Source organism: Lynx rufus, unplaced genomic scaffold, assembly GCF_022079265.1.
Source record: "Lynx rufus isolate CCGP_SWC_20201006 ecotype Redwood Valley unplaced genomic scaffold, mLynRuf1.p SCAF_1, whole genome shotgun sequence".
NCBI lineage: Eukaryota > Metazoa > Chordata > Mammalia > Carnivora > Felidae > Lynx > Lynx rufus.
The window spans coordinates 94957775-94965658 of NW_025814823.1; the positions used below are offsets into that span (position 1 = coordinate 94957775).

The 7884-nt window shown below is 49.4% G+C and overlaps 1 pseudogene; it reads right to left on the reverse strand.

Annotated features, from left to right (window-relative positions):
* Positions 1-320: 320 nt before the first annotated feature.
* Positions 321-2649, reverse strand: LOC124509374 (Y-box-binding protein 1-like; annotated as a pseudogene).
* Positions 2650-7884: the final 5235 nt, after the last annotated feature.

The following is a 7884-nucleotide window of genomic DNA, read 5'->3' on the forward strand; positions in this document are numbered from 1 at the left end:
CTAAAGGTGTGTTGAGAAAAACCAGGTTTTAAAATACACACACATGCACACACACACGCACACACACACACACACACACACACACACACATTTGTCATGACCAAAAAGGGATTAGGTAAAAATAATAGAAACCCCATCCTGCATAGCTAATGCAGATAGTTTGGGTATCTGATCAATGGGCAAAAAGCAAGCACTTAAGGCCCTCAGCTCCAATCTTTTGTTCATTTCTTATTGTTGGAATTTCATATTCATTCTTGTTGGATGCCTCAACCAGCCGGTGGTAGAGATGGTCAGTGAGCATTTACTCAGCCCTGCACTGCTCATGCTGGAGCAAAAGTCTCAGCCGGTGGGTCCGCTGCTTTGGTCTCTGTGCTATCCAGCGGTTTCCAGTTTTCTGAGCCCCTGTGTGGGAAATTGAAGTTTTGTGGGTACTAACCTTGAGGGACCTGCTGACCTTGGGTCTCATCTCCTTGATTCCCCTTACCTTCTTCATTGCCATTCTCTCTAGGCCGTCTTTGATAAGGAGGGACCCCTGGGAAGTCGTGGTCTATAACCCCGATACACATTCTGTCTTTATGGCCTACCTTGTTCTCCTGCACCCTGCTTGTCAGCCCCCTCCACCTTTTCTCCCCCAACAGAAGGGCTGGGATCCTGGGGTCCACGCCCACAGTCTGTGCTCAGCAGGAAGCTGGGAGCCTACGCGCAGTATGGGAGTGCCGGGACTGTTGGCCCTGAACTTGGGGAGCCCTCCAAGAGCCATTCCCTCTCTTTTCACCCTACTCTCATCGCTTTGGTAGCTCCGCTGGTGAGTGTGTGGAGGACCCTGCCGATCTTGGATAGTCTATAATGCCTCCGGTGAGCTGTGTCACCGCCTTGCACTGGAACCCCACCAGGGCGCGTGACCTTTGCTGCCCCTGTACCCTTTTCTCCTGCAACAAGATCAAATTCCAGTCTCTCCACCAACTACACCGAGAAAGTTCTTCCTGGGGCTTTTCTTCTTTATGGCAGTATTGGTGTACAAAATACGTCTTCCTCAGTGTCCTTTTTGTTTATTGAAACCATATTCGTTTCTTACAAGGAACCATTTTATTGTTCCCCAAAGCTTCATTGCAATGACTCTGACCCAGCAGGCAGAGGTCGTGGATGTGAGTCCTCTGCCACTGTTCCCTGTGCTTGGCACTGACCTTGCGGACGAGGGCGAGGCAGGGACTGCTGGGCGCGATGGCAATTAGGCTGGTGCCGTGCTAGAGCTGCACAGGGCTCTCTGAGCTTCCTTCTTTTTAAATTAAAGGAAAAAAAGATGCTTGTTGTGGAAAACAGTTATAAAACAAACATAAAGCATATGCAGAAGAAGGCAATAGACGTTACATATAATCCTGCTACTTAGAAATAAGGAGTATTAACATCTAGGCATATAGACATCTATGTATATATGCATATGTGTGTGCAGGTATCCCTATATATACATATAGATGGAAAGAAAAACAAATACGGATGAATATCTATGCATGTGTGTGTGTATATTTGTGTGTGTGTGTGTGTGTGTGTGTGTGTGTGTGTGCGTATTTAGGTTGGATAGTTTTGTTTGTTTTTACTTTTATGTACAAATGGCATACACACCGCACAGGGTCGCGTGATCTGCTTGATGCCTTCTAGAAAATTTGCTAATATATCGCAACCAACCCTCAAAATCAATAAACACATTTCTTATACATTGTCCCTGACTCTCCCACTTAAGAAGTTATTTTAGTTTTTGACCACGATAAGCTCGAGGTACTGAAAATCCTTGCACAGGATTTTGTTCAAATTCTGAATTCTTTCTTGAGGCTACGTGTTAAAAGGCAGACTTCCTTGCTGAATTGAAGGTTTGCACGTCGTGCCAAATATAAGCAGCTGTTCTTACCAGCTGTGCGTGTCCTTCTTTTGCATCATGCTTAATATTGTCCTTTGCCCACTTTTTCAAAAAAGATATTGGTTATTTTCCTATCGATTGGTAAGATTCCTTTGTTCTTAATAGACATTAGTTGCCCACCCTAGTGCTTATCATTGGCTACCCTGTCTTTTTTTGTTGTTACTGTCAATTTTTTAAGTTTATTTATTTTGAGAGAGAGAGAGAGAGTGCAAACGAGGGAGGGGCAGAGAGAGAGAGAATCACAAGCAGGCTCCAACCTATCAGTGCAGAGCCTGACACGGGGCTCCATCTCACAAACAGGGGGATCATGACCTGAGCCAAAATCAAGAGTTGGACGCTCAACTGCTCAACCAACTAAGTCAGGCGCCCCAGCATTGGCTGCCCTTTCTGACACCTGTGTATTCTGCTAAGTACCACTAACAAATCGATTTTGTTCAACTCCATTCAAACACACGCTGAACTAAAAAGCCAGATATTTCCCCATCACGTTATCCAAAGTGTTATCCGTGTTGTTTACTGGGTTCTGCTGCCCCACTGCCACCCAATCAGAATTTCATTTCTTCCATCAACTAAAGCAAGGTCATTCCTGCCCCTAAAACTCCAGGGAAATTGTTCCTGTTTCTCAAGTTGTAGCTCAGACATCACCCACTCCAGGAAGCTTCCCTGATTTCTCTATCTTTCATTGTAATCCCTCACCCTTTCTTTGAACTCTTGAAGAACTTGCTGTCTCTACACATTTAGCAGTTTAACTTGATATTCTTTTGTATTATTAGTATATATGTGTGTATGGATACATGTATGCCTATACATATTCTGTTGATCAATGAAGGACCTAGTATTTCTAATTCTCCTTCTAAATATTCTTTAAAGACTGGGGCAGAGATGACGAGTTGTTAATGATTGGCTGATTGATTAAGAAAGAAAGACCATGAGCAATATTTCTGTGCTTAAAAGCAACACTAGAATGCATAAAAATATTGAAGGTCACCAGTAATGATGGACTTTCCCCTCTGTGTAAGTGGGGATACGTGGTACCCTCGTAAACCAGAGAGTGATACATTCATAGAGGAGGTTGAATACGCTGTTCTACTTACTATCCAGTTTAGCTCCATATTGTGTGTGTTTCCCAAGGAATCATATGAAACTGGGTTTGTCTGTAATACTTGGGATGTGCTATAGGTGTGGTCTCTTGCCAGACAGTTTGCCATTTCACCAGGTAGGAGCCCTCATGGGGTTCCCAGGGGAATAAATAATCCAGTAGCAAAATAACCCTTTCTCTTGCTGATATGGACCCCCTCTGGAGTGCAAGACTGTGGTGGCTTATTATGATAATGAAGCCTTTGACTTTTGGCTCTCACTTCCTGAGAAGGGGTGAGGGGAGGAAGGAAAGAAGAGGAAAAGGTGAAAGAAGGTCCCTACCCTGGAATAAAAGAGGAATCTCTAGGAGCACCTGGGTGGCTCAGTCGGTTGAGCATCCCACTTTGGCTCAGGTCATGATCTTGTGGTTTGTGGGTTCAAGCCCTGCTCTGGGCCCTGTGCTGACAGCTTGGAACCTGGAGCCTGCTTTGGATTCTGTGTCCTCCTCTCCCTCTGCCCCTCCCCTGCTTGTGCTCTGTCTCTCTGTCTCAAAAATAAACATTAAAAAAATTTTTTTTTGAAAAGTGGAATCTCTACAGAGTTTGGAGGACTGGAGGTGGCCTCAAGTAGGGACTTTAGAAGGAGGTTCCCACCCCTGAGGTCCAAATCCTAAGTCTGATTCTGCAGATGGGGGCTCTGAGCAGTCTTTTTTTTTAAATGTTTTATTTATCTTTGAGGGAGACAGCATGATGGGAGAGGGGCAGAGAGAGAAGGTGGGGGGTAGGACAGAGGATCTGAAGCAGGCTCTGCACTGAGAGCAGAGAGCTCCGTGCGGGTTTCCATCCCACCATCCTTGAGATCATGACCTGAGCCAAAGTCAGACGCTCAGCTGACTGAGCCGCCTGGGTGCCCCGGGTGCTGACCAATCTTAACCTTTTCAGTCTTCAGCTTCAGTCCATACAATGGGGAAGAGTCGGTGTCTCAGGTATTTCACAGACACAAGGCAGAACAGGACTGAGGCTTTGCAATGATGTCAATAACTATTACTTCGGTACAGTAATTCTTTGGCGAAACTCTTAACAGTTCGTTGTTTTCAGAGGGGCTCCAAATGCCCAAAGGCTATCATTCTTCCCCTGTGGCCACATGAGGCAACGGTGGGCGCCATCCCGCCAACTCGTGTTTCAGATTCCACAGCGGACAAGGATGGGTGCCTTGTTCCAGACTAGAAACAGTGCCCGCGGAGGGGCCAGAATTATTTGCTCAGATTGGCAGATTGCACTTTCCAGAAAGAGGAAACCTCTTCTTCTAGAGCAGGCTGCTCTGGATGGCAGTAAGGCGGTGCCCTGCCAGGCTCCAGGGCATCGCTCGGTGGGCTTGGAGGGAGCAGGGCAGCCCAGGGCTGGCCGCGTGGTGCCCTTGCAGAAGCACTTGCCTACCCATGGGAGAGACGGAGCGGCGTAGGCGCCTGGCGGAGCCTGCCCCACCAAAAACTACTCTCTGAACATTTCAACCCACCGTTGTAAACGGGACATTTCATATACAGATGCAGATGTCCTGCCTCTCTTGAAAGATCAGCCTATCCGACGGCGGTGGCTTCGGACTCCCGTTGTCTGATGGCAACAAGAGAGTTTGCTCTCCTGTTTGCTTCTGCCTCCGCTTGGCCTCTCTGGCACTACCCATGCCCGTCAGATTGCCAGGCTGATCAAGGTCAGGAGGGCCTCTGCTGCCCCACTCCCCACACCCCCCTGGAGATGGGGCTGGGAGCAAGGTGCACTGTCAAAAAGAGAAGGGCAACTGGTGGAAGATGTTGTTTCCTACACTTCCCCTTTGCTCCGCAGAAGCAGCGGACAAACAACCGACCGGCCACGGTGAGGATGCGCTGAACTGCCCAGGAGGGAGGATGCTGTGCTAGGAGGGAGAAGACTGGCTTTCCTGAGCTCTGTGCTAAGGGCATGGACCTGAGCCTTTTCTTAGGAGCCAGGCTCTTCTAGGTTTGCATTCCCAAGTGGAGGGGCCGCACAGCCGGGATGCTGCGGGGTCTCTGGGCTTTCACAGGAGCCCAGCATCCAGTGCCCCCCTCCCCTCGGCCCACTGTTTTTGCCGGACCTCAGGACTTCTGCAGAGAGGAGAGGCGCTCCCTGGCCGGGTGACTTTCGCATTTGTTGCCTGCCCCGCCGCCCCTGGCTTCTGAAACTGTTTGTGCAGTTGCTGTTGCTTGTGTTCTTGCACTGGAAATATGTAGCATCTAGACACTTCCTTGGGATGTTTTCAGCTAGCTCTTTACCATCCTGGATTCTGCCTGTTGCCTTGTTTCTTCTGGCTAGCGGGGGCTGCTGCCCGGCCCCTTCTGTTAGTTCTTGTTTACCTCTAGGTGGTATTCTTCCTTTCAAGACAGGATTCTGTAGCTCGCTCAGCTCAGGGCGAGCTGTTAACATTCTTTTCCTGGGGCTAGTCAGCTTGCAGATCCAGAGAGGCTTTGGAGTCTCTCTGCAGATTGCACTCTGCCCGCACCAGGTCCCCTGCGGGCATCCAGTGGTAACTGAGTATCAGTTTCCATGGTTCTAGAAACCTGCTCTCTTGGGGGCGCCTGGGTGGCTCAGTCGGTGAAGCGTCGGACTTCGAATCAGGTCATGATCTTGCAGTTCGTGGGTTCGAGCCCGGCTGGGCTGGCGGCTCAGGACCTAGAGCCTGCTTCAGGTTCTGTGTCACTCCTTCCCTGTTTATGTGCTCGCTCTCTCTCTGTCTCAAAAATAAATAAATAAACTTTAAAAAGAAAGAAAGAAACTTGCTTTATTGAGGGAGAAGCAGGGCTGGGAAGGATGAGGCTGAGGCCAAGAGAGAGGGAGGCCACACCTCTCTGGAGGTACTAAGTACTAATTCCAGAGCCACATCTTGGACCCTGTCTGCCACTCATGCTCTAGGCAGACGAAACCACTCATGGAAGTCTGGGAACAAAGGGCCCCGGTTCTCAAAGAGGAAGAACAGAGGAGTCTTATCTTCCTGCAGCAACAGTCCTTAGGGGATCATGGATGTCTCAAGACACAAGGAAGCTCCGGGCCCTGTAGCATCCCAATAGAGGCTGGTTGGGAACCAATAGGGACTCTTCCTGCCATGTGCAGTATAGATTAGATGCAGACAAGTTCAAGTTCACAGACCCACTGACATTCAGCCAAAGGCCTGTTGGGAGTCTGGAGCCCAGGAAAAATTTCTGATTGGAACTTTCATTGGAAGGATTGGAACTTTCATTGGAAGGCAGCCCAAAGCCCAGAAGAGCTATTATCCACCTGCGAGCCAAGAGGAAGGCAGAGGCCATTTTTAGGATAAGGTAGAGACAACACCTCCCTCCCTTCCATCAATATTTCTTTTCTTTTCTTTTTAAATTTTTAATGTTAATTTTTGAGAGAGACAGAGCATGGGTGGGGGGGGGGCACAGAGAGAGGGAGACACAGAATCTGAAGCAGGCTCCAGGCTCTGAGCTGCCAGCATACAGTCCGAGACGAGGCTTGAACCCATGAACCGTGAGATCATGACCTGAGCCAAAGTCGGAGGCTTCACTGACTGAGCCACCCAGGCTCCACCCTCCATCAATGGGTGATGGCCACCCTCCATCAATATTTCCTTACACTGGAAATTCAAACCAAAAGTTTGTCATTTGCTAGGTACGTGGCACCTTCTCTGCTGGCCCTAGACTCTTGTCCTGGGCCGTGGCTTTGTGCACAGCTCCTGCCAGAGAGGATTCAGCAAAGCTGAGAGGGCAGGCTCTGATCCACCAAGACTTATGAATTGAAAAAGAAATCTGGCAGCACTCACTCTGGGTTTGGCCTGGGGGTCCCCCTGTGCCCTGGAAGCTGGGGTCTTTGAACAGATTTATCCTGCAGACCGTGGGGAGACATGGGCCCCCTCTGCTAGCAGAGAACGGAAGGCTTCCTGGCGTCCATCTGGATACATTTCTTTTGCTGTGGCAGGACAATGTCGTGGCCCCAGAGCAAATCCCTCAGCATTACTGGTGGTGGCTTTGGCTCTGAGCTCTCTATCAGGGCAAGCGCCTGGCCGTGGGTGCGGGGCCCTGGCTGGTGAGGGCAGACACAGTGCAGGCAGCCGGTGGCAGGTGCATTCAGGGAAGGGCCTCTGCAGGCCTAGCCCTGGCCTCTGGGCTTACGTGCTATGCTTGATGGCCAAGGGGAAGGACAGCTAAGTCCAGTCCCACGTACTTAGGACCTGAAGATGGCCTCAGGCAAAAGTGGAGAGCCTGAAAAGTTTCCCCTCTACCCTTCCAGCTGCTGACTGACCACACCCTTTAAAGGCACAGCCCTCCCATTATGGCCCAGCTGTGCCAATTCTGCAGTTTTTAGGAAGAGCTCTTTTGTTTTTAATTTTTTAATGTTTATTTACTTTTGAGAGAGAGAGACAGAGACAGAGTGTGAGTAGGGGAGGGGCAGAGGGAGAGGGAGACACAGAATCGGAAGCAGGCTCCATGATCTGAGCTGTCAGCACAGAACCCGACGAGGGGCTCAAACCCATGAACCACGAGATCATTACCTGAGCTGAAGTCGGACGCTCAACTGACTGAGCCACCCAGGCGCCCCAGGAAGAGCTCTTATTTTGCAGGGCTTCGTTTTTTTTCTAACCCCTATGGGGGTTGTTAATATAGTCCTTACCTCAGTGTTAAAAACGTGCTTTTGGGCACCTGGGTGTCTCAGTCGGTTAAGCGTCCAACTTCACCTCAGGTCGTGATCTCGCAGTTCATGGGTTCGAGCCCTGAATCAGGCTCTGGCGTCGGGCTCTGTACTGACAGCTCAGTGCCTAGAACCTGCTTCGTGTTCTCTCTCTCTGCCCTCCCCCATTCTCTCTCTCTCTCTCAACAATAAATGAAACATTTTTAAAAAAGAAAACAT